Source organism: Candoia aspera, chromosome 3, assembly GCF_035149785.1.
Source record: "Candoia aspera isolate rCanAsp1 chromosome 3, rCanAsp1.hap2, whole genome shotgun sequence".
NCBI classification, from domain to species: Eukaryota; Metazoa; Chordata; class Lepidosauria; order Squamata; family Boidae; genus Candoia; species Candoia aspera.
In genome coordinates, this window is record NC_086155.1 from 21,575,461 (window position 1) to 21,602,999 (window position 27,539).

General features: G+C 40.1%; 1 protein-coding gene across 4 annotated transcripts in view; it reads right to left on the reverse strand.

The window, feature by feature from the left end:
- Positions 1-27,539, reverse strand: part of NCOA3 (nuclear receptor coactivator 3) — a 221,839-nt gene that overhangs the window by 163,637 nt on the left and 30,663 nt on the right. For all 4 annotated transcript variants that reach the window (XR_010067532.1, XM_063297102.1, XM_063297100.1 and 1 more), the window contains exon 2: positions 24,337-24,380. The gene's annotated coding sequence lies outside the window, so the exon portion shown is untranslated. The remainder of the gene's footprint in view (positions 1-24,336; positions 24,381-27,539) is intronic.

Sequence of the window (27,539 nt, forward strand, 5' to 3'; positions counted from 1 at the left end):
TCTTCCACTTCCATGCATTGCTTGTTTAAAAATAATTCCTTATCTCTTCTGGCTAACCTCTGGAATTTTGCATTTAATTCGGCATATCTCCCCCTATCACTGTTGCCTTTTGCTTTCCTTCTTTCTTGGGCTACTTCTAGTGTCTCAGCAGACAGCCATTTTGCCTTCTTGGTTTCCTCTTTCTTTGGGATGTATTTTGTTGCTGCCTCCCGAACAATGTTGCAAACTTCTGTCCAGAGTTCTTCCGGGACCCTATCTACTAAGTCCAGTCCCTTAAATCTATTCTTCACCTCCACTGCATATTCCTTAGGAATATTAGTGAGCTCATATCTAGCTGATCTGTGCGTCTTCCCTAATCTCTTTAGTCTGATCCTAAATTGTGCAAGAAGAAGTTCGTGATCTGAGCTACAGTGAGCTCCAGGTTTTGTTTTTACCGACTGTATAGATGTCCGCCACCTTTGGCTGCAAAGGATGTAGTCAATCTGATTTCGGTGTTGTCCATCTGGTGAAGTCCATGTATAAAGCCGTCTCTTAGGTTGTTGGAAGAGAGTGTTTGTTATGCAGAGTGAGTTGCCTTGGCAAAATTCTATCAGCCTATGTCCTGCTTCGTTTTGTTCTCCCAGGCCATGCTTACCTGTAATTCCAGGTGTCATTTGACTGCCCACCTTAGCATTCCAGTCCCCTGTGATGAAAATAACATCTCTTTTAGGCGTGCTGTCCAGTAGGTGCTGCAGATCCTCATAGAACTGCTCTACTTCAGCTTCTTCAGCATCTGTGGTTGGGGCGTATATTTAGATCACTGAGATGTTAGATGGCTTGCCCTGAATTCGAATTGAGATCATTCTGTCATTTTTTGGATTGTATCCAAGCACTGCTTTAGCCACTTTACTATTAATTATGAAGGCTACTCCATTTCTTCTGTGGTCCTCTTGTCCACAGTAGTAGATCTGGTGGTCATTTGATGTGAAGTGGCCCATTCCAGTCCATTTCAGTTCACTGACGCCCAAAATGTCTATCTTTAATCTTGACATCTCACCAATAACCACATCCAATTTGCCCTGGCTCATAGATCTTACATTCCAGGTTCCAATGGTGTGTTGATCCTTAGAACATCGGATTCGCCGTTCACCACCAGCACCGTCGGCCGCTAGCCGTCCTTTCGGCTTTGAGCTAGCTGCGTCATCACGTCTGGGGCTAGTTGAGCTCATCCTCTGTTCCTCCCCAGTAGCATTTTGACCATCTTCCGACCTGGGGGTCTCATCTTCCGATGGTATACCGACATATCTCTGGTTGTACTGATCCATTTAGTTTTCACAGCAAGAATACTGGGGTGGGTTGCCATTACCTTCCCCAGGGATCGCATTTAGTCTGACCTCTCTGTCATGACCTTCCCGTCTTGGGTGGCCCTTCACGGTTTAGCTCATGGCATCATTGAGGTGCTCAAGCTCCAGCACCACGAAAGGTAACGATCCTTTGCTGAAGGCAAAGTAGTGTACATAACAGCTAATGTGCATATACCTGCTGAATTACACATACTCAAATATAGCTTAATGTGATAGCAAATAATACATATAGTGAGTATATAAACAGACGTTTCTAGGAAGTGAGGTTTCTGTGCTGTCACTGAAACTTTATAAAAATGTAATTTTCCATGGTGCCAAGTAAAAGAATTTTTTGCAGCTGATTCTCTTTTATCTTCCTGGGAAGTGGACAAGATCCACAACATTTCTTGGTGATCCCAATGCGATCAAAATTGAACCTGGACAGGAGAATGGAGACTTGGAGCCAACCAATTTCCCTTAAGAGCCTCTTTTCGCTTGGCACCCTCTGATAGGGCAAGCTGGAGAGAGAGACAGGGAGGTGGGTTCATATCCCCTCAAGAGGTATTGGGAGAAGGGTACTGCATTTGAGTCCTGGCAGTGGTATGGGGTTTGAATCCTCTCACCAGATATCTAGGAAAGAGGTGCTGCATTTGAGTCTTAGCAGCAGTGTGGGGTCTGAAGCACCATCAAACAAAAGAATCAATCATTTGGCAAAAGCACCAGAACAATCCAGTCCAGTTCAAGATTCAAGACACTCAAAGTTCTACACCAGCAGATAAGGTCCAGAGGATGGAGCTTTAACACACTGTCTTTGTGGCAAACAGAAGGGTGAAAGGTGGCCGAAGCTCTGGGCTTTTTTTTCCACAGCAAAAAAAAAAAAATACAACTATGTTCCAGCAGAGTAAGGAGCTGCTTCTCTTTTATAGTGCCTGTTGGAATCACCAGGTGACCACAAATCTTCACATAGCTACATGGTCATTCTGCCAACACTGCAATGGAGAACCCTACAAGGAAAACCTGAGCTGGTCTAAATGAATAGGACATTTTTGCTTTATTTCTTTTTTCATTAAAAGCCTGGGCATAAACTGGAGTGAAAATCTGCCATGAAAAGCAAAAAGTAAAACTAATCAGATTTACCATGATTCATGCATCACTCCATTACAGAAAATCATAGCCTTTTCTTTTTTAAGCTGAATGAAGGGAAATACGATTTTTTACGTAGGTGATCCCAAATCAGATTCCTGGGGAGTTAAAAGAATCAGGTCTAGGATTCAAACCATAGACAGCTACTGCCAGAACTAGATAGAACAATATTAGTGTAATATATTCTACTATATTTGTTGATTCAGGAAATTATCATACTATACAATATGAATACAAAACTACTTACCCTGACCAAATACAGAAATGGTGATGTCCTGAACTAAAGTAGAAGAGAGCATTGCAAAGGAAAGGTGTGGAAGGAACTGAGTAACATAAAGTACAAAAATGGGGAAGTAGGTTACACTTTAGGAAACACCTCATTTAACTGAGTTTTGAAGTTTGGGGAGTTGACCAGACAACTGGAGAACACTATATGAACATAGTGGAACACAAATTTCAAAAGGCAAAATTGGAGAAATAGGAACCAACTGAATAACTGTTCAGAACAGAAAAACCAGAGTGTAAAAGATTAGAAACAATAGCATATTTTGCATTAAAAATAAACTGCAATCCTGGGAAAATATTATACATTTTCAGTTTATTCAATTGGTTTGGCAGGCTTAATGCAAAGGCATATAGAATTCCTGTTGCATAGTTGAGATCTATGGAGAGGCAGCTCTCAATTTTCAGCAATGAAAAAGTTAAGCTCCATAAAATGTGAATGAGATCACGTCTTTGGATATAAAAAAGCTATGAATCCTGAAATTCCATACTTAGTATTAATTTGCTATTTTAACTGGAGTAGGATGACACATTCTCCCAAACTTTCATGTATTTCATATGTAATGTCTTTAATTTCAGGAATATAGCAAAAGTTAATCAAAGTTGGCAAAAGACAATTACGAGAATATTTAGCTAAAATGTATTTCAGTATATTTTTGCTTCTATTTACTAAACTCATAACTGGGGCTCCATGGTTCTATCCTCTGAGAGAAGGATAAAGTATAGGAATCTTGCTGTTGTCTACTAGCACTTCTTTTGCAAAGAAGTACTAGTAGACCACATATTGATAAATGCAGCTCAGATATTAGTAACTATTAAGATATGAATAACATTCACTATTCCGAAGCATCAAGTCTTACAAACACAAGACAGTCATCTTATTAAAATATTGGAATACATTTGAACTGACTTCTCACTGCCTCTCCCATGCCATATACATGAAATTGCTGAGCTGTTCACATTTAAAAAAAATTGTTTAAAACTCTAAAACTGTTAAAGAATGGGCTAAAGTGGAAAATTGAGAGCATGCTCCCATTGTCATTGCTCACAATTTCATAAATGAAGCACCCCAACTGAAAAAAGTACATAGCAAATAGTGTGTTGAACAAGTGTGAACATAAGCAAGCAGAGACATATTTAGGAATGTTTTGAAATATGCTTAGCAAGTTCTGTGATTCTTAACTCATCTTAACTTTTATTAAAACTATTGCATACTGCTCATGTCAGAAACCAATTTAATGTGGATTTCAAAAAAGGAAAATATTTCACTAGAAAGCATTATTATTTCACATATGCATTTGATAGTAACTTATTTCTAATTCAATCTATGGTAGAGTAAGTCACTTTAAAATCTGGTATGCTGTACTAAAATAAATACAGAGTAACTCCAAAGATATCTTTCATGAGAAAGAAAAACAGACAATGTGTCTATTGTAAAAATTATCTTAGCAAAAATAAGGGAAGAGAATCAAAACATACAATAGCTGTTACTTGGGAGTACTGATTAGAACAAGCAAGAGGCTACCAAGTATCATTTGAGTGCATTTTGCTTTCATTGCCCTCAAGGGAAACTGCACAGAGAGAGATGATAGAAATTTGTTATTAATCATATTAAATTCATTGTTCATTCAATATTGCTTGGTATGCTTTAAAGGGGTTCTACCTCTTCAATTACCAGATGACATTTTAGATAAAAATATAACAATAGTTTACACTTACAACCCTTAGGTGTTTTACAGTTTTAAAAAATATTTAACAGCTATTGCAAAGTTATTCTATTTTTTTAGAATATTTAATAACTATTGCAAAGTTATTCAATATCCAACTGTATTTTATACAAGCATTTCTAAATTTTATGTTAGAAATTAACACATCTGGCTTTTACATTTCTACTTCATATTTTCTCTGAATAAAGGCCAAAAGAAGAAACAAGTCTGGATGACAAAAACCTTGATTTAATCAAAACATTTGGCATACCAATGACACGAATAGAATACTAAGCTGAAGTTCTCCATTTATGGTTTGGGGAATTAAGTGATGCAGGAGAGTATCTAGTGAAGCTATGTATTGTCAATACTAAGGGTAAATCACATAGATCGTTTTTTAAAAAAAACTATGCCTAAATAATATCTATTTGAATCTTGCTTCAGAGCTTTATTTTTTTTGTTACAAAAATGTTAAGAATATAATCATATAAGCAGTGAGCCAAATTAATAAGCAAAACCTGTAACTAACAATTTAATGCTGCTTAATTAATACAATCCTGAACTCATATTTTTGACAGCAAATTCTGGTGAAAAACAGTAGAACTTATCAATAAAATAGAAAACGTATTTAGGATATTGGGATGTAACAAACTGACTTTGCTTTCATGGGCTCAAGTATATATACTCTGGATAAAATCCAAAACTTAAATATAAAGAGAGCCAGTTTGGTCTAGGTGCTGGGCCAGAAACCAGGAGTCTGTGAGTTCTAGTCCTGCCTTAGGCATGAAAGCCAGCTGGGTGACCTTCGGCCAGTCACTCCCTCTCTGCCCAGCTCGCCTCACAGGGTTGTTGTTGTGGGGAAAATAGGAGGAGGAAGGAGTATTAGGTATGTTCGCCGCCTTGAGTTATTTCAAAAATAATAATAAAGCAGGATAATAAATTAATAAATATACTGCAAACTCCCGTCAATTCTTGTAAAACAATCTCAGCACCCATCCTTGGCTTGGCAGTTAAACATGATTAAACCTTGGATTGAAGACCTCCAGGGAATATCAGGGTTGTGGACTCTGTTAGGAAGTCAATGTAACATCCAGAAAAAGGGCAATAGCAATTACTTCCATATTGTTGCCAGAGGACTACATGGATATCCATGAAGAAGTTGATCTCTATAACTACAGTATTAAGTTCACAGTCCATTGCATAGGAGATACACTCAACTGGGTTCAGATTCTCTACAGTCCCCAAAATTACAGTTTAAACTAACCAAGGAAATAATTAAGAGATGTTATCTTGAGACTAAATGGAATGTAGCTCATCTTTGGTAGGATCAGGCAAACATACAGACGTGTTTTCTTTATTAGCTAGAGTCAGGACCAGAAATATTGGAACAAGGATAACTGTTTTGGCATTTGGCCTCTGTAAACCACCACATTGAAGCTGAAAGGAAACACACCCAGATGAATTCAGGAGCGAAGTCAGGACTTTCAGCTGTCATTCAAGGGTTCTGACAAAAGTGGGGCACTAACCATTCAGGAAGTACAGCCAGTGGCATACACATAACCCCATCATTGGTGGCTCATAAGTAATGGAACAAACCAACATCATTACAAACATAAGGATCGCTTTTAATGCCTGGATGAAAATCCTTTGCAGTCAATGGCTGCCTGAAGTCTGGAACCCACGGACATGACCAAATGCTGAGTTTCTTCCCTGGAGATGCTTTGCCAGGCCTTTACTGCAGCTGCCTTCAGCTGCTGTTTGTTTGTGGGTGTTTCTGCCTTCAGTCTTGCCTTCAGTAAGTGAAAAGCATGCTCTATTGGGTTGAGATCAGGTGACTGACTCGGCCATTGAAGAACATCCCACTTCTTTGCCTTGAGAAACTCTTAGGTAGCTTTTGCTGTATGTTTTGGGTCATTATCCATCTGCAATATGAAGCAGCGTCCTATCAGTTTGGCAGCATTTGGCTGAATCTGAGCAGAAAGTATAGCCCTATACACTTCAGAATTCATCCTGCTGCTTTTATCAGCAGTCAGGTCATCAAGAAATACCAGTGACCTGGTTCCATTGGCAGCCATACATGCCCATGCCATAACACTGCCCCCACCATGTCTGACAGATGATGTGGTATCTTTGGATCATGAGCTGTTCCTTTCCTTCTCCATACTTTTCTCTTCCCATCATTCTGGTGCAAGTTTATCCTGGTTTCATCATCCCAAAGAATCTTATTCCAGAACTGGGCAGGCTTTTTTAGGTGTTTGCTGACAAAGTCTAATCTGGCCTTTCTATTCTTGAGTGGTACCAGTGGTTTGCACCTTGTTGTGAAGCCTCTGTATTGACATTCATAAAGCTGTCTCTTGACTGTAGATGTTGACAATGACAAGCCTACCTCCCAAAGAGCATTCTTGACCAGGCTAGATGTTGTGAAAGGGTTCCTCTTCACCATGAGCAGAATTCTGCGGTCATCCACTTTAGTTGTCTTCCGTGGTCTTCCAGGCCTTTTGCTGTTGCTGAGCTTGCCAGTTAATTCCTTCTTTTTCAGGATGTTCCAAACTGTTGTATTGGCCACTTTCACAGTAGAATGTTTCTACTATCTCTCTGATGGGTTTGTTTTCTCAGCCTAATGATGGCCTTCGCTCGCATGGACACCTCTTTGGACCTCATGTTAAAAGTTCCAGTGAACAGCTACCAAATGCAAATATAACACTCAGAACCACCTCCAGGCCATTTATCTGCTTGATTGGTCATGGGGTACCCAGGAAACAGGCCACACCTGGCCATGCAGCTGCTTGTCAGCCATTCATTCCATTACTTATGAGCCACCAATGATGGGGGTTTGTGTATGCCACTGGCTGTACTTCCTGAATGGTTAGTGCCCCACTTTTGTCAAACCCCTTGAATGACAGCTGAAAGTCCTGATTTCACTCCTATCTGGGTGTGTTTCCTTTCAACTTCAATGTGGTGGTGTACAGAGGCCAAATGCCAAAACAGTTATCCTTGTTCCAATATTTCTGGTCCTGACTGTACTTGTCAGGCTGCCTTTTAAACCAGACTTTAAAAGCCCTTACAATCTCTAAAAAAGATTAACATTCCTAACATGCAGGATGGAAGTGCCCACCTGATGAGTCATCTCGTTATCAGATTCCTAAATACCACCATCATCATCCGTTTATAATTTCTGCACACAGATTTAAGCCTTCGAATGAAGAACGGGAGAGTCTTCCTTCAGCTGGCTGCCATTTGTTTGAGAATTTCATTTGCTGACTGCCATTCATTTTTAAATTGTCAGTGTTGCTAAGCAGAGAGGAAATGCCAACTCTGCTGTTATTGGAATATGCAGGTTACTTGCTTGTGTCTGTTCTCCTCACCCCCATTCCAAAATCTTCCATGCACTGCTGCATTATCATCACACAGAATAATACAGAAAGCAAAGCAAAAACCCACTCTCTTTCTCTGGGAGGGGCAGGCTCCACAAGCAGCTGGCTATGGGTTCAAAAGTTCACAGTGGTTTCAATTTCACCTTTTAGCAACCAATGAGAAGACAACAACTGCAGATAGACCCTCTGGCCACAAAGTTAACTCACTGAATACCTGACCTAGTTAACCTTAAAAAAAAAATTGATGTAGTGTTGTTTCCTTTTTTTTCCAAACTGCAATAATATATTCAGTAAATCTTTGCTTAAAACAAAAGCTGGCCTTTAAAAAAGAGAAATAGGAAGCTGTACAACACTACATCGTTTCCAGAAACATTTTGACCAAATAGGATTTAGTGCTAGCAATAGCATATTACAGGTTTATAAAGCACACACCAAATTTTCTGAAGCTTAAAAGAATAAAATAAAATAAAATAATTTGTAAAATAAGTACTACTTTATTTTTTTCTGAAAGCTTCTAGAAAGGAATAGGCTGCTGATAAAGAGCACAATGAAGTTTTCCCTCTCTCTTCCCACCCCCAATCCACATTTTTCTCTTTTCCCCTTTGGAGAGACCCCAGACACTCAAAAGCTAGCTCCCTATACCTTGTCACTTTCAGTTAGCTCAGTGTTTCTCAACCTTGGCAACTTTAGAGATGTGGGGACTTCAACTCCCAGAATTCCCCTGCCAGCATGTTAGCTGGGGAATTCTAGGAGTTGAAGTCCACCCACCTGAAAATTGTCAAGTTTGAAAAACACTGAGTTAGCTCAATGTAATTATTTGTCAATGTATTGCTACCAACCAACAAATTCCTATGCATCTTCCCCTTCAGTTTAATCTTCTATCACTAGAAGAATAGAATTCCTTCATAAAAACTAAACTATTTATTTTTCTTCCCCATCAAAAAGGTTTCTTTCCCACACATTGCAAAATAGTGAAATCTTAACAGATGACCTATCCCTTCAAAATTTTGCATTCTCAGCAGCTTTCATTTCCAAATACTACAGAGGCATTCCTCATTTTAGCTTTAAAAGATTTTGGACAGTTTCTCTTAAATTTTATAACATCAGTCCCTTAATCACCTAGCACCTGTAGAAACATCTTTCCATCACACCATACATTCAGCTCTGTATTGATATGCTTGACCCCTTCTCAATGCATTCCTTCCCCTTCCAATCCATACTTTAGTCTATTCAAAGCATTCACTATGTGAATACTCCAGATACTCCTATCCCTGTGTCTCCAGTATTACTCTAATGAAAATAGCATCTGTAGATGTTTATAATTTCAATGCATGTTTACAGAAGGAAAGCCACAAACACTAAATCTGCTATCCAAATGTTGCATAAAACATTTCTTTTTTACATGACACTAGTGCTTAATACTTTGTAATTTGATCAAAATTGTTAACTATGATCTAATTTGATAGAAACTCAGACACAGTAAATTATATAGTTTAACTGCTGCCAAGACAGTGCCCTCCAGTATATTCTATAATAACCCTCCCCAAAATTCAATCTTTTCTTCCCAAAAGATCATGGATCCAACCTTCAATAAACAAGGCTTTGGACTAAAATGAAATGGTAACTTCATCTGGAAAAGCATATGTGGTAGAAAACATAATTCAGAAGAAAGAGCAAGAATGAAATGGTAAGTTATGAAATATGTTTATTCTGTAGCTGAAGAATTGTTTACCAATTTATAGCAAATGACAAAAAGATTTATTTCAAGCAACATCTTCCTCCAAATCTACAGATGATCTAACTCAGTCAAATTAAGTTGGCCATCATTTGGAATCTCAAGAGCATGTCCCATGTGGGTGTGGCAAGGACTTTTCTATTCATAAAATGTTTGTCACAAGGGGTATGACAAAAGTCAAACTGTTGAGTTCATTTCCTACCCCAGGGATATTGTCTACCATCCAAACTTAGTTTTTTTTCTTGGACAGTACTTCCAAACTACAGCCACCATCCCTTTTATTTTCTAAAAATGCTTAATGCCTATGTAAGACCCAACTGCACTCTTGTAAATAGCAATTAGGCTACAGATTAGTGTTTTGCAGCAGTCCAGTCTCTATTTATTTATACTTTAAAAAATAAGATCAGATATGGTAGACATTCACTGGTGCAACATTCCCTAACTCTAATCTTATTTAGCATTTTGGTGGGAGGAACAGATAGCTCAACTATGATGGGGCACATCAAGCATTTTCCAATACGACCTTTTGAAAACGTCTGTTAAAGTAGGTCAGGAACCACTAGCAGCCATAATCTACATTGCATACAAGAACGGTGGTATGCCTAAAGCAAGGTTTCTCAACCAAGGTTCCACTAGAGGTCACTAGGGGTTCCCTGGGAGATCATTTATTTAAAAAATATTTCAAATTTGGACAATTTCACATTAAAACGGTAAGTTTCATTCTTTATTTTTAGTTTAAGAACACTGTTAATGCATTTATTTATTTACTTACTTACTTACTTACTTACTATCCCGTCTTTATTATTTTTATAAATAACTCAAGGCGGCGAACATACCTAATACTCCTTCCTCCTCCCTATTTTCCCCACAACCACCCTGTGAGATGAGTTGGGCTGAGAGTGAGTGACTGACCCAAGGTTACCTGGCCGGCTTTCATGCCTTAGGCGGGACTAGAACTCTCTGTTTCCTGGTTTCTAGCCCATTGCCTTAACCACTAAACCAAACCAGCCTACACATATACACACCTACACATGAAAAGAATACAATAATTTTGTAACTTCTGGCCTATATTTGAGCCTGAATGTGCAGGGGTTCCCTGAGGCCTGAAAAATATTTCAAGGGTTCCTCCCAGGTCAAAAAGTTCAGAAAGGTCCAAGGTCTAAGAAACTCTCATTGGCATTTTAAAGGCTGGGTTTTTAAAGTAGAAGAGTTATCAGAGCCAATAAATAGTTATCAACTCTAAAAGTTCCAGAAAAAAAAGAAAAAAAATTGTATATAGTAATATATTCTGCACTTTAGAAATTTGCATGAATAGATTTTCTATGCCAATGCCTTGTAAAGTATCAGCATTCAAGCAATAAGATTTTCTTCACAGGAATGGATTAAGTTTATTATACACAGCCAACATTTCAAAATATCCAAGAGAGGTTTTTCAGTCATTCGCTATAAAAACAACAATATAGCAGAACACCAAGAAAAATTAATAGGATGTCATGATACCCTGCACGGGTAGTAAAAACGATTTAACAAGCTATTAAAAGGGAATCTTGGCAATATTTACAACGATGAAGAATAAAGCATTTTGCCAGACTTGGAAAAAACACAAGTTTGTTTATTATTCAAATGTATATCACCGCCCATCTCCCCCAAAAAGGGGGACTCTTAAATTCTTATTAAGTTCTTAAATTATATATTCAAACAGTTATCTCAGTTTTCTGAATGCCAGCCTGTAATGGTTAATTGCACCTGGGTGCTCTAACCTTACACATCAAAGGGAAGGAAGGATAGAGGAGAGACTGCAAGCAATGAAGGGGCAAGGGATAAGAAGAGAGCAGATGGCAGCAACCCCATTCACAACTGAGAGACTGAGAGGCCACCATCACGCAAGCTGTCAATGCAGAGGAAGGGGTGGGACAAAGAAAAGGAGGGAAGACAAAGGAGGGAGGTGGGAGGAAGTGGAGCCAGTTGTGGCTTTGACAGTCTGAGGTAAAGACCTAATAAAGAACTTGGCATATCCATCGTGGCTTGTGCTGTGAGTTTCTGAAATTAGGCCTTAAAATAAAAACCACACAGAAAGCCACAACTGACAGCATGGAGGCCTTACCGGAGGGAACAGAATGCCCCAACGCTGACCCACATAAGGCAATGACATGGAGAGACACTGTGGATACCCCGGAAGGCCAATCACCTCAAACGTGGGGAGAACAGGGGAGGCCAAACTACAGAACCGCAGAGGCCTACCCAGAGCAAATTCCGAGACGATCAGAGACTCCATACACCCCGCTGCGTGAAACGTGGTTCCCGAGCAACCTGCCTACCCCAGAAACTCCATCGCGGGTGAGCATAGAGGGAGAAAGAGCAGAAAACCCTGTCCCCAAAACTAGAGGCTTACCAGCGGGATTGGAGAGCAGAGTGACGAGGCTGGAACAAGACATGGCGGCACTATGCAGGGCAGTAGAATGCCTGCTCCAGAGGTTTGAGGCCAGAACATGGAATCCAGTAGCAACGGGAGAGGAAGCAACGCAAGTAGCGATACCAGGCAAGATGGGGGGGCCCATGGCCGGAGAGAGGGTGGCAACGAACCCCTGGGACCCATGGACCTCGAGCCCTGGACAGCAGAGTACACGAGAGTTGAGGGCCCCAAGCCTCGGGCAAGGGAACGTGTGAGTGAAGGGAACGGAGAGGGCGGAGCTGACCAAAGGCGGGAGATTTGAATTAAGGAACGGAGATGAAGCAAATGGCACGGCAGCAATAGTGAGAGGGGTGCGACCCAGCCAGACATCTAGGGTAGAGGTGCTTAGAAAAGGAGGATTACCCACCTGGGGCGAAATGGCACGAGGTCCTGAAGAGGCAGTGAACCCGACTCCAAGGGAGGCACGCGGAGCAGGCCAAGAGAGAGGGCCGGCTACAGTCAGAACACCAGACATTCAAAATGGAACAGCAACAGCCATCCCTGAGCTACAAGGGAGATGGGCGCCCTCTACAGGAGAAAACAGAATAAGCCCAGACACAGCAAGGAGGCTCACAGACTGGGGAGGTGTCACCCCAGGCACTTGGCAATTAGAACTACCAATCACAGAGGGGCTGAGCAGCCCAAGAATGAGGGAGGAGTTTTGGGGGGACAGAGGCCTCAATATCAAATTCACTGGAGACCCCAAGCAACTCGCATGTTTTCTAACACATCAGAGGGTTTATGAGTGAATTTGAAGGAACATTTCACTCAGAAGATGCCAAAGTGCGCTATGTATCGGGGCACCTCAGGGCAGAGGCAGCTGAATGGCTGGAGGGACTACATGAGGCAGCAGCCCCTGAACTCCAAAACCTTCAGAATTTCATGAAGGCACTAAAAGAACACTTTGAGCACCCACTGGCTACAATGAGAGCCAGAGCCAGCATGCAAACCATAAGACAAGGGAACAAATCAGTTTCTGACTATGCTACAGGGTTTTAAACTCTAGCAGGAAGGCCAGAGTCCCTAAAGATTATTTCAAGGGAGGCTTATGCCCCGAGATCCTAGAGTGGTCCCTAGTGTGAGAGACTGGATATGCCTAGCAGGAAAGGTAGAGGAAGTGCAAGCCCAAGTGCGATGCCAACAACAATCGTACGTCACAGGACAGCGCTACAACACTACAAAAGACCCCAGTGGATGATAGGTGGCAGACCGGCCATGGGCTGAAGAAAAAGAACGAAGAGCACGTAGAGGCTTGTGCTTTCAATGTGGGAAGGAGGGACACCGAGCAGCCAACTGCCCAGGCCCCATGAAGCAGAGGCAGCCCAAGACCAATGCAAGTAACCCAAAGGCCCCAGCTAAGAAACTCAAGACACCGGCAGCAGCAGCCTCTGAGAAGGGACGGCCTGAGTCATATGAGGACTCCAAAGCCTCTACCAAAGACGAACTCTCCGTCAGGAAATGACATGAGCCTGCTCTAAACAGCATCAAAGGGCAGGCATGGAAAGATGGGTGCAAGGACCCCATGGTAAGTGGGAAGTACCCAGTAGTGCTGGTGCATGCACAACTGAAAACACTAAGAGGTGGGGACCCCATCCCAATAGCCGGACTACTAGACTCAGGGTGCACGCACAACTTACTACACCCTACAATGGTGGCCAGACTAAAGCTAGGGGTGGATAAATTAGACAACCCCGTCACCTTCACCCAGCTTGACGGGGGGGGATATGAAAGGGGGCCCTGTCAAATACTGTACCGAGCCAATACTTATGCACGTGAGGAAGCATAAAGAAGTCCTGAGATTCCTCATAACCCAACTGCCCACCACCCCATGATTCTAGGGCTCGCCTGGCTCTGAGAACGCAATCCAAGAATAGATTGGAGGTCAGGACAAATCTATTACTCTGATGGGGGCCACAACCGATTATCTGTAGGGCCACTGAACACACAATTTGAGCTCACGGGAGCGCTTGAGGAATTGGCTAAGAAGGAAACTGCAAATGAGGGACCCTGCATTCCCAGACAATACAGACGCTTGAAGGATGTCTTTGGCAGAACTGAGTCAGACCAGCTACCACCCCACCAAAAATCAGATTGCGCCACAGAACTTATCCTGGGGGCAGAACTTCCCAAGGCAAAACTATACCCCATGACCACCAAAGAGCTTGAAGTCCTTCGTGAGTTCATCCATAAAAACTTACAACAGGGCTTCATTCGCCCTGCTACTTCATCTATGGCTGCACTCATACTATTCAGGACTAAAAAGGAAAAAAACCTCACACAGCCCTTGTGTAGAAAAAAAAATGTATCAACATGCTACCTATTTTTACTGAAGTATGAAACAAAAATATAGAAAAAAAAATCTAAAGAGATCCCAAAACAATCCAAAGAGGAGTAATTATACTCAACAATCATACAAAGTTCACAGAAAAAAATCTAGAAACATTTGAAGTATAATAATACATTCCATGATTCAACAATTTGCTGTGGATCTTTGGAGTCACAAAAAATCAAAAACCTGAATAATATCAATGTCACAAAGGTAAGAACAACACATGACATGTCACATGACAATATGCCAAAAGGCACTCATCTGAAATAACAATGTTTATTGTTTGAGCAAATTTTTAACAAGTAAAATAGAAAGCAGACAAAAGCAAATACATCTTAATCTTTAAACAGTTCCTAAAACGAATTAAGATGCTTTGATTTGCTTAATTTAACTATTTCTAAAGAGACATCTGCGAATATCACTTAGATGTTTTGATACATTCTCTGTATATTAAATCTTATTTTAAACATATTTGAACAATGCACCCATAAACAAAACTTGTTTTGCTGCCAACACATGGGGTGGGAGGCTCTATCCCTCTGGAGGTATTGCTCCAAAATCCCTTTCTTTGATTAACTCTTAGGTTGCAATGTGGTCCAAACAAGGGATTAGGGATTCTGAAATTATCCAGAAAGTAATAGTTAATAAAGCATGGATTCCCTTTTTGGCTTGCTTGAAAAAAGGCATTACATTCAGAAAACATGGTAGGCTGAACCATGGGTACATGGTCTCTTCCACTTGTTGGTTTTTTCAGTGTAAGCTTCATTGAGCATCATGAAAATTATTTCCAAGTAAACATGCTTAAAATGGCAGTTAGGTAATACTATTCCTCAAGATTATTAAAAGAAAAAAATAGACTGTATCTTAGCATCAAAATATCTCAGGCTTGTGTTTATCTAAAAATCCATACTGATGAAAGACTCCACAAAATTTATGTATTTAAATGACTGACAACTAAAATAGTTTGAATATGTTATCCAATATTACGAAAGGTTGAATTCTAACGTGCTGTGAGGCAACAAATAGACTTCTACACAGACAAGCAAAAGAGCACAACAATGTAACAAATGTTGTCACATATCGTTTTAGCATTAAAGATACATTACCATAAAATTACAACAGCTTTCACAATTACGCTATCTCGGTTCATATTCATAACAATGAAAGGTCAACAAAAGCAAATTTATTTATTACCACATATGTGAGTACTGAGATGGGAACCAACAGTTCCTCAGCCAGAGACAACTGTTATGTAAACATACAACAGCAGCTCAGCTTCAAGGCCACCAAGTGAAGTACTGCATCAAATATCCATTATTTTGGAAATGTGGGAACAAGAAGCCACAAGATTAAACCTCAAGGCTGTATTTACATCTTCTGTTAACAGTGGGCAATAGTTTGTTGTATTCTTCATTCTTGTATTCTTCATTCTTGTCTACAATAAAGATGTTGATCTAACTAAGCTACATTTATGAGTCTTCCACCAAGTCCAGCAGAAAAGTTGAGCTAAGTCATGAAATGTCAGGAGATCTGTGATTTACTGCTGAGTCCTGATCAGGAGAGTCTGTCAACATGATATAAAAATTCTTGTCAGATCTATAAAAGCAGGTGGTATACACTAATAGCTTCCCACGTAAAACAAACAAGTGAGGAAGCCTCCATACGGCTGATCATTTAGCGGCATGAGTTCCTTGTATGTAACTTAATATTACAAATCAGGTATTGGTTAAATGCTATGCTGTATTTAAATGCAAAGAGATGCTACATACAGTAGTTTCTTAAATTTTTATACCCTTTTAAGAAATAAGTTAATTTAACTGAGGTTTTAAATTCAACCCTTATCACAGTTCTCATTTAGGGTCTTTACAGCTTGTTTAAAAGTAGTTTATGTTTTTTCCTCTTCAGTACCCCATTTTGAAAGAAAATGAATGTTGTAATATTTTATATCAAGTCAGCATGTTACCACACAGCTTTTCTGTGTGTTCTGAATTTGATTAATACCAGTCAAGGTCACTTCCGGAAAGATATGAAGCATTGTAGCTGCAAACAAACCAGGCTTCTCTGTACTTTAAAACTGGGTGATGGACATGCAGGATGGCAGTTATTAACACCAATGCAGCAACGTTAAATATAAGATCATCCTGATACCTAGGACAATAGGAGGAAAAAATATTCAGAATATCTTTCTGAATGTATACACATAGACAGTTGTTGGAGAGGGTTAGGGGTTTTTTTATTTGTTGGGGAAGGGATTCTGTTTATGGAAACCTGATTTCTCCAGATCAGGGAAATACTAGCACTGGCAATGAAATTTTTAAGACAGAGCCTAAGGTTGCAGTCTTATACCCAGTGGCCCAGTAGTATGTTCCACCGAATTTTAATCACTGTTATTTCTCCACACATTTACACTGAGTATGTATGTATAGGATTGTATTATAAACCTATAAAATTACTTGTCTGCACTTCATTTAAATTCAACATAAAAATAAATTGCATAACAAAAAAAATTGTGCAGATTTCAAAGGCATTTCCTATAAACTATTTGGCATATTTCTATGTTGAAATTATTGTTCTAAAAATATGGATCCAAGAAACAACGTGAAAGTTTTTCTTCAGGTCACAGCAAGCACATTTTGGCACCCTTGCCAACTTGGGCTATAAATCCAATAAACTGTTCTACCTTTGCAAGACGTGTATGTTCAGACATTTAAGAGCACAGAAGATGGCAGGAGAACTCGTAATTCTCATGCACTGTTGAAAAGTCACAAAGTGTTAAGTAGTACTTAAAACAAAAACCCAACATTCTTCTTCAAACTAAAGTTCCATGGAACTTTAACTGGAAACCATGGTTTCTTCTTTTACTGTATTCACTTGATAACTTTACATATATATATACCCATCATGCTATTCACTTTTGGGATAAGCAATATTACACAGACTGTGGAAAAGGAGAAAAAATGGTAAAGAAATTAAACACATGAGGTAAGAAAAAAAGGAAACATAAATAAAACCAGTTACACCAACATCATCCACTACATATCTCCATACCTTTTAATCCTTGCAAAACATCCTTGCTTCCATTACATCCATATCCTACTTTATCCATTGCACTTCATTATTTAAATTTCCTTTTCTCTTTTTAAGGATCTACTCCATCCAATCATTAATTTTTCTGTCTTCCTCTGCCTCTCAACCCATTTCCCCTTCATCTATTTCTTCTGTGATTTGATCCTCATTCATTATCTTTATATGACCCTCATTCATTATCTTTATATGACCAAACTACCTCAAATGCTTTTTACTGATCACTCAATTATGTATTCAATCCACATTCAATTTTGACGCCGTCTTTTCTTAATTTTTTTTTCTGCCATTCAATCATGTCCAATTCTCAGCAACTGCCTGGACTAGTCCCTGCAGTTTTCTTGGCAAGAAGTCAGGAGTGGTTTGCCATTGCCTTCTTCCTAGGGCTGAGAGTGTGTGACTGGCTGAGGGTCACCCAGCTGGCTTTGTGCCTAGGGTGGACTAGAACTCATGGTCTCCCAGTTTCTAGCCTGATGCTTTAAACACTACACCAAACTGGCTCTCTTTCTTAGTTCACCACACGCTTAAATATCCCATTTCCACTGCTTTCAGACAATCTTTATTCAAATCTATTACATCCTTCTCCTTTTTAGTCTTCATATCTATTAATTACATAATTCATGCTCTTTACCATTTACTCCATTACATTCCAAGTTGCAATCTTTCATTTGCCATGGCTATCACCGGATGGGCTTGTAAATTTTGACCCCTGCTGCCGATCATGACTTTGGTCTATCAAAGTTTTCTTGTAAAGTTTTTTAATAAAATAGAGAAGATATAGACTTGCTTACCAAGCTCAGTTGTACATGTGTCACATGCTGTACTCCCTGCTAATGGTAAAGAGCATACTGATGCCCTTATATAAATCAATAGTGCAACTGCTTCTGAAATATTGTGTGCAGCTCTGGTCACCACACCTCAAAAAGAATGTAGTGGAGGCTAGGGAAGATTCAGAGGAGGACAACTAAGATGATCAAGGAGCTGGGATTTCCCTATCTGGAAAGGTTGTGACATTTGGGGCTTTTTAGTCTAGAAAGGAGGCAAAAGAGAGGGGACATGACTGAGTTGCAGAAAATTATATAGTAATAAAGTAGACAAGAATAAACTATTTTCCCCTTCTCAAAATACTAGAACCAGAGGCCACCCAATGAAATTAAACCCTAGAAGAATCAGGACAGACAAAAGGAATTTTGTTTTTATACAACATTTAAATAAAATTTGGAATCACCATGAGATATGGTGCTGGCTACCCGCTTGGTTGGCTTCAAAAGGGGGTCAGACCAATTCATGGAAATTATGAGGACCAATGGCTATTTGCCTTGATGGCGGTGAAGCCCATCTGTTTGGAGACTAGTGGGCTTTCTTGTGCAGTTGGCTGGCCACTGTGAGAACAGAATGCTAGAGTAGATGCACCAAGGGTCCAATCCAGCAGGGCACTGTTTAAGTTCTAATGACCAGTTTTGGCACATTCTGGCCAGGATGCCACAACTGCAACCAAACCCAGTTTTATCCAATGCACGTTCATGCTGTTCCATGCAAGCTAGGATCTCTAATCTTGAGACTACTTTATAAGCCAACATATTGCCCATATCCCACAAACAGAAGGTATATACAGTATACTGACACAAATTTATTATTTATTTATTATTTAAATTTATATCACCGCCCATCTCCCCCCAACAGGGGACTCTGGGTGGTTTATTAATAATATTAATAAATAGCAGTAGTTATATATTAAATATCATCAGATGGCTAAGATACAAAACATTCAAATACAGAATTTAAGCAAAACTCAACTCTAACTGCACTGCTCAAATTAAAGTGAACAATTTAGAATGTCTATATATAGAGCTGTCACTAAATTACAGTATTAAACACTATAATCTTCTCAGAAGCCAGCATAATGTAAGGCTATTTGGTAAAACAGATTCCATTAAAAAGACCTTAATGATTTGAGGGGGTGGGGAGGGGGGGCAGGAAGAATGTTATTGCTACCTCTTTCACAAATAACATGTGAAATAAACATCAGGGGGCCAGAGTTAAAATAGAATTTATTTACTCACAAGTAAAAAAACTATGACTACTGCTTGCAAATAAATAGGAATTAAAATAAATAACATTTTAAAATAATTACTGAATTTCAACTTTTATGTGAGGACTCCGGTTTTAAAATCTACTCTCCCCACTCCCAAGGACATTCTTTTAGAACAGCAAAATCAATGACACTTCATTTTAAAATACCCTCACTCTCAAGTGAACTTTTCAAGGAGGATACCAATTTAAAACTTTGTTCCTTTTTGGTCTCTCTGATGTGATATTTAAAACTAATGTCCTGACCCAGTGCCTGGAGCCTGTAAGGGCCCGGATGGGGTTCAATGGGCTTTGACTCAACCCAAGCAAAACTGAGTGGCTTTGGGTGTTTGGGCCTCCTGGTACCAAGGTTTTTCCATCCTTGGTCCTGGATGGGGTTGCACTGCCCCAGACAGACCTGGTGCGCAATCTGGGGGTCCTCGTAGACTCACGGCTCCTGCTCGAAGAGCTGGTGGCAGCCATGGCTAGGAGGGCCTCTGCACACCTTCGGGTTATGCGCCAGCTGCGCCCATTCCTAGACTGAGAGGCTTTGCTCACGGTCACTCATGCCCCCGTGACCTCCCGTATGGACTACTGTAATGCACTCTACATGGGGCTGCCCTTGAAGAGCATTTGGAAGCTTCAGTTGGTGAAGAATGCAGCAGCATGGATAGTAAATGGTATCAGATACTCGACACATGTAACACCATTGTTACATGAGCTGCATTGGTTGCTGGTGTGTTTCCGGGTGCAATTCAAGGTGCTGGTTGTCACCTTTAAAGCCCTTCATGGCTTGGGACCGGGTTACCTAAGGGACCATCTTCTCTCAGTTGTTTCTACCCGTCCAATTTGATCTAGCAGGTTGGGTATGTTGCGGGTCCTGTCAGCCAGGGAGTGTCGGTTGGCGGGAACTAGAAGGTGTGCTTTCTCTTCCGTAGCGCCTGCCCTCTGGAACATTCTCCCTCCAGAAATTAGGATGTCTTCAACCCTGTTGGCCTTTTGTAAGGCCATGAAGACCTAGCTTTGTGCCTGGGCCTGGGGCCTCGAGCGTGTGGATGGTCCCGCCTCCTGGCTGTATTAACATCCATACACTGCATACTTGGCAGCCATGTATATTTGTTTTGTATTTATTATATATTTTAATTGTTTTAATTGTAATTGTTTTAACTATTTTTATAGTTTTATTGTTGTAAGCCGCCCAGAGTCACTTGCTGAGATGGGGGGCTATAGAAATCGAATAAATAAACAAATAAATAAAGGCAATTTCATATATATGTATTCATATGATTTATAGAGTCACCCATCTCACAGCCATAACTCTAGGTGGCATACAAAGATTAAAACCACCATAACAGCATATAACCCATGATGCCTAGTTAAAACAACAACCAACCACCCAAACAAATAGCATCGTCATCAGAGCTCATCTAAACTCTCGGCCCAAATGCCTGGGAGAACAGCCAGGTCTTCAGAGCCTTACAAAAGATTAATATGGTCAGGACCATCCGGATCATGGCGGGGGGGTGGGGGAGGGATGCTGTTCCCCAGGGCAGGTGCAGCCACAGAGAAGGGTCCAATAAGGCTCCAATAAGTTGGCATTGTTTCATGGAAGGGACCTGGAGTAAGCTCCCCCTTCTACACCTGGTGAGGCAGGCAGAAACAATGCAGAACAGCCAGTCCCACAAATAGCCTGGTCCTATGCCATATATATGGATTTTATAGGTGGCAACCAGCACCTTCAATCATACCCTGAGGCTTACTGAAAGCCAGTGAAGCTTGCAGAGTAGCATTGTTATATAAGTGTGTCAAGAGATGCCAAAAACTGCCTGTGCTGCTATTCATTAAACTATTTAGAAATTGATGATACACGTATTTAATAAATGTTCCCTTTTCAGCATCTTCTACAGATTTTGCTCATGTTCTTAAGCCAACAGCATTTCAAAATAATTAGAATAAATTTTAATTGGCTCAGGTAGTCTACATCAGAAAATTCTCCAATAGACGGTTAAATTTTGTTTTAACCTGAATGGTGACCATCTTGCTATTCATATATCCTTGAATTTCTTCCAGGAACTATATATTGGTAAACAATTCTTCACCTACAGAATAAATTAATTTCATAACTTACCTTTTCATTCTTTCTCTTCCTTCCAAATTATCTGTGTTCTCTATCACATATGTCAATAAACTAGTAAACGCTGTTTCTCAGACTAGTAAGTGACTATTACCTAAACAACTCACAATTGCAGGCTTTCCCTGGTATTTGAGAAAAAGTCCAACCATCTCACTGTTACCCTGTAAAGCTGTGAGAAAAAAAACCACTTAGTCCCTGCTCTAACATAAACAGATATACTTTGATTCTAAAAGGAAAAAAGTATACTTGGTGGAATTCATGTAACATTCCTACTTTCAGCCTAAGAAAGCCTGCTAATGAAAACTGTCAGGTTCATACTTCGAAGAAAGTGGGTCCAGACAGTTCCTTATGGCCTGACAAAATCTTTCTGGTCCTAGCCACTCTATCTGTCATGAGTACAGATGGCGAGCAGGGGGCTCCCATCCAGACTGTCAAGCGCATGCGTAGCACTGAGGAATTGTTCAGCCATTCAAAGAGACACAGATCGGGACCGCCTTAACCCTTGGGGGTTATATGTCTGGGTTTTTCCCACGCTTCTTCAGTTTGTTAGGATTCCTGTTAAGTACTAGCAATAAATATTAGAGACCAGTTCATTGTCTCAGTGTGTTTCCTGGTTGTTAGGACACTATCCCCTGAAAACACGCCAAAAATCTTAAGAATTTTTAGCATTATCATGGTAAAATCTTGCAAGACTTGGGATGACACTGCTGTGAATTAGTGATATTATAAGATTTCAGCCAATTTTAAAAATAAGAGTGTTGGCAGAAATGGTGGTGCCAAGTTGCTGCCTTCTAATCAGTCCAATCCAAGAATAATGCTTGTTATTGATGAAGTGCTTGCTCTACTATACTAATGGATTTTGAAACCCCTACCTTGACCAGTTAGCCAAACAGAAGAGGGCAGCCATGAGTACCAATCATTGCCCTTTCTTGGGAAATCCCTTTTGTAGTTACTTCTAAATGTTTTGGAATAAGCTTCATGATTCGGGAGAACCTGCTATATAGTAGGGACTATTGTAGGATAATGATTCCTCTCAACTGTACCAGAAGGCAAACTTTCTTGTGCCAGAGTACAACTTCAGCGGATATCTACATACCTGCAGCTTAAATTGGGTTCCTGTTAGTGCAGCTCTCCAGAACATATGCTTCAGTTGCAAACTGCCTTGGTACTAAGAGAATGACCTCCCAAATGGCCCACATAATGTTTTCCTTACAAATACTTGAAAGAGTGTGCTGCTGACACTTCTTCACCACTGGGATCTTGCTTTTTGCCATGTAACCAAATACTGCCAGCTTGCCATAGAGATCCATTCTGAGAATCTGATATAAGTAGCAAACTCCCTTAATTTTCTTTTCAAGCTATTCAATGTCATGTCCCATAAGCACGTCTCTTCAGAGATCTATTTTATGATAACTTAAATCATTCTAACATTTTCCAGGTGAAAATAGGATCACTGTTCCTACCTGAATCAGCCTATCTTGGATTTTCATTTCCAGAGAAGCTCTTGTTATAGCCTTCTTCCATGAAATGAAAGAAACTGTGGTCAGGAGGTATTGCTTCTTCTGTTGCAGCCTTGGCATTGTGGAATAATCTCCCCTTGGAATTAAGCCCCATCTATTACAGTACTCCAAGTGTTATTCAAAACAGAACTCTTCCAGAGAGCATTTGGTGGTTAGTATGTTGCCACCATCTTTATCAATCCTAGCAGTTGCAGCAGCAATGTATGTATTTTTTAAATTGCACATTGGTTAAATTTGTTCCATCTGTTGGTTTGCTTTTATTCTGTATTTTTACCATGGACATTTAAATTGTTGATTGTATACTATGGATGTTTTATTCTTGATTCTTATTATAAATGGCCATGGGTCTATGATAGTAATCTGGTCTAATTCATACTTTACATTCTCTACCCATGGGGAAATGTCCGGAAAGCTAGCTCTTGCTAACACTAAGGAATTCATGATATAATTGTAGAAGCTATATTTGTAATTAATGAAGTCTGCAAACCAAATATTTCACTACAATCCCCTCATGGTCCACCAACTTGTCCTACTCTTCTTTTGGGACTCACTGTTCTTAATGTGTTCAATTATACTTACTGCTTGCAGTCTAAATCCAACTGAAAATCATCAAGTAAAGTTTAAAAAAAAACTTCTTTCCTTGAAAATAGCCCGCACATAATGTACATCAAGCATGTTAAAATTATATAGAAAATTAAATGCAGCTCAACAGAAATGCTGTAAGTTCACAATCTTTTTTAAAAAGTGGGTATTTCCTACACTTCCACTGATTATTTGGTAAAAATGCCCTCCCAATCTCAGATCCAGTGGCTGAAAAAGGGTGGAACAGGGTAGACAATCAGGATGCTTCCTGTACACACATAGAGATTTCCATAGGCATAGATCCACTGCTGATGTTTTCCATGGTAGTAGGTCCTAAGATAAGGTGGTCCAAGAGAAGTCTGAGTCAGAGAACATTTTAGATCCTCTTGTTTCAAGACTCCTTACCTAATATAGGAATTTTCCCTTCTGTTAATGTTAACATTCCAGTAGAAAAGCAACAACAATAACAGCTTGACTTTCCTGGCTGGAATTAGCTAGTAGAACCTTGTAATACTGGACAACCTATATTTAGCTTCTACAATCATACAGTTAGGATTGCTCCGTCCATAAATATACGTTCTAACTATTATATTGAACACTTACTTGGAAATGTATTCTTGTCAGTAACATTCACACACCATCTTTACCTAGAGAAAGAAAATTACAAAATACTAGTTAGTTAGAAAACTAAAGTATCAAGTTACATCAAACCATATGAATATATATGGCAGTTATGGAAATAATGAGACTTATATTAAGTATTTCATTATATAAAATAATGAAACTAGAACAGGAACTCTAATGAACTGATTTCTTAATCTACAGCCAGCAAATCCTCTTTTGCAAATTTTCTACAGAATTTCTGCAAACAATAGTCACTACAGTCTTTTCATGGGGATGCACACTATTATAGAGAATGGCTTTTTAAAAATACAATCCTATGTTCAAAATCTATCAGCTGAGAGGCTGTAGGAAGTGGAAGAGAACACACCACAGATCTTGACTATCATCAATATGACTCCCCAGTACACCAGCAAAGTCACTCTAACAGTAAAGATGAGAGAGCAGAGTGAGAGAAACTGGAGACGGAATATGGAACAAGGACACATACGCAATATCCTAACTCTTTTTTATGATACTGATTCTACAAAGATTACACTGCTTTTGGACACAATTCAAATTGCTGGCAACAACCTTTAAAATCCTAAAGGTACCAGCCAATCCAAGAGCTAATTGAGATTCCTTCTCTATGTGCCAACTATAGTGGAGATATATTTGATTAGGTTAAGAGGAAGGATCTTCTCAATGGCTGCATGTAACCTATGGTATTTCATGGCTTGAGATGCCAACTTCACACCCTCTCTGACTGGCTTTTAAATTCTACAGGAACTATAAAAATTTATCTGCTGTCTCTACCTATTCTTACAATTTTTTTTAAAAAATTGTTTGTTAAGCCAGCTGGGTGACTTTGGGCCAGCCACTCTCTCTGAGCCCAACTCACCTCACAGGGTTGTTGTTGTGGGGAAAATAGGAGGAGGAAGGAGTGTTAGCGATGTTCGCCGCCATGGGTTATTTATAAAAATAATAAAGGCGGGATAGTAAGTAAGTAAGTAAATAAATAATCTTTTTGGGGGGTGGTTCTCATTTTAAAAAAATATTTATTCTGCACTAATCACTCTGAGTAGTGTATATGCATGAAAAAGTATTATGTATATTTTAATATAAATAAAAATTAATTTCACTGAACTTCTTCTTTTCTGAGGAAGAGGGGGAACATCAAAAGCTGGGTAAACAGCCTGGTAAGCCTGATGCAGTAGTGCTAAAACCTAGCATTGAGATCTTGGCAGAATGCCTCTACTGTCCACAACTCTTCAAGCATGGACTCCATCAAAGACCCAGTCCTCCAATACGTAAGCGCTGATGACAGACTACTGAAAGCCAAAGGGTATAGGGACTAAATGCTATATTACTTAGAAAAATGCCTTAAGCATATCGATCTTTGTCTAGACATCATGAGATTTTGTTCCTCAGCTTTCTAAACAATGGTCGCAATACTGAATTCTTTGTCTTGACTTCTACAGCAAATCTTGACAACATCATTGCTACTCCTCTATATAAGCTTCAGTATCAATGCAGGCTCCAAGACATAAAATTATGCGACAGATAACATTTTTAAGAATGAGCTGGTACCATCAGAAACTCCAAACATGCTTTGTCCAGAAGACCATGGGAGGACCTTGACATAACACATCTTTGAGTAGCTACATATATTTCACATTTCATGGCACAGATTCAGAGGGGAGCTGCATTTATTTATTTTATTTGTCAAATTTATATGGCTGCCCATCTCACAAAAAAGCGACTCAGGGCGGCATACAACAAACCTAAAAAACAATTAATATTTACAAGATGATTATTAATAATATTATTAGTAAAAGCTTTAAAATCATAAAACAGAAAAATAAAAAATATGAATATAAATATTGGGGGAAGAACAGGTGTTGCTAACAGTGGAGTCACCTCAATATTGCATTAGTCCTCTGCGGTCCCCAGGCCTAATGGCACAACCAGATCATGAGGGACTTTCAGAAAATCAAAAGGGATGAAGCCAGCCTTACTTTGGGGGGGGTGGGGGGGAATGTTCCATAAAGTGGGCAACACAGCAGAAAAGGCCCATAGCTTAGGACCCACTGAGCTAGTTCCCTAGTCAACATGACCCTCAGCATGCCCTCTCTGCTGGATCTGGTGGGGTGGGCAGATGTAATCAGTGAGAAGTGGTCCCTCAAATAACCCGGCCCCATGCCATGTAGGGCTTTAAAGGTCAAAACCAGCACCTTGAATTGGACCCAAAAACAGACTGGCAACCAATGCAGCTCATGGAGCAGAAGTGTAACATGTATTCTTCTAGGAACAGACATAATTGCCCATGCTGCTGCATTCTGTATGAGCTGAAGCTTCTGAATACTCTTCAAGGGCAGCCCCATGTAGAGCATATTACAGTAGTCCAACCGGGAGATGACTAGGGCATGAGTGACCATGAGTGGATCCCCTTGATCTAGGAATGGGCACAACTGGTGCACAATATGAAGTTGAGCAAAGGCCCTCTTTGAGCAGGAGTCGTGAGTCTAGAAGGACCCCCAGATTGTGCACAGGGTCTGTCTGGGGCAGTGCAACCTCATCCAGCACCAAAGATGGTATAGTCCTAGAATATATAGTTGGGTATAACTATACATCACCCCATGGCAACAGATGAACTCATCCAACAGCCTCATGTAGATGTTGAATAGGAGTGGAGAAAGCACTGACCCCTGTGGCACCCCACATGGTAGGGGCCAAGAGCGGGATCTCTCCCCACAATCACCACCGACTGGAATCAAGCACAGAGAAAGGAGGCGAATCAGTACAACACTGTGCCACCCACCCCCAATCCTCTGAGTCGATCCAAAAGGATACCATGGTCGATGGTATCAAAAGCCTTTAAGAAGTCAAGCAGGGCAAGGATGGATGCACAACCCCCATCCTGCCCATGCCAGAGATCATTGAAAAGCACAATCAATGATGTTTCCATCCCATACTCGGGTCAGAATCCTGACTGAAAAGGATCCAGATAGTTCGCTTCATCCAAGGTCCTCCAAAGCTGTCACACAACCACCTTCTCAACCACCTTCCCCAGAAAGGGTTAGATACTGAACAAAAATTGAACGAAAATTGTCCAGCATAGTGGGATACAGTGATGACTTTTTAAGGAGGGGCTGAACCAAGGCCTCCTTAAGAGGTAATGGAACACCCCCCTCACTCAAAGAAGA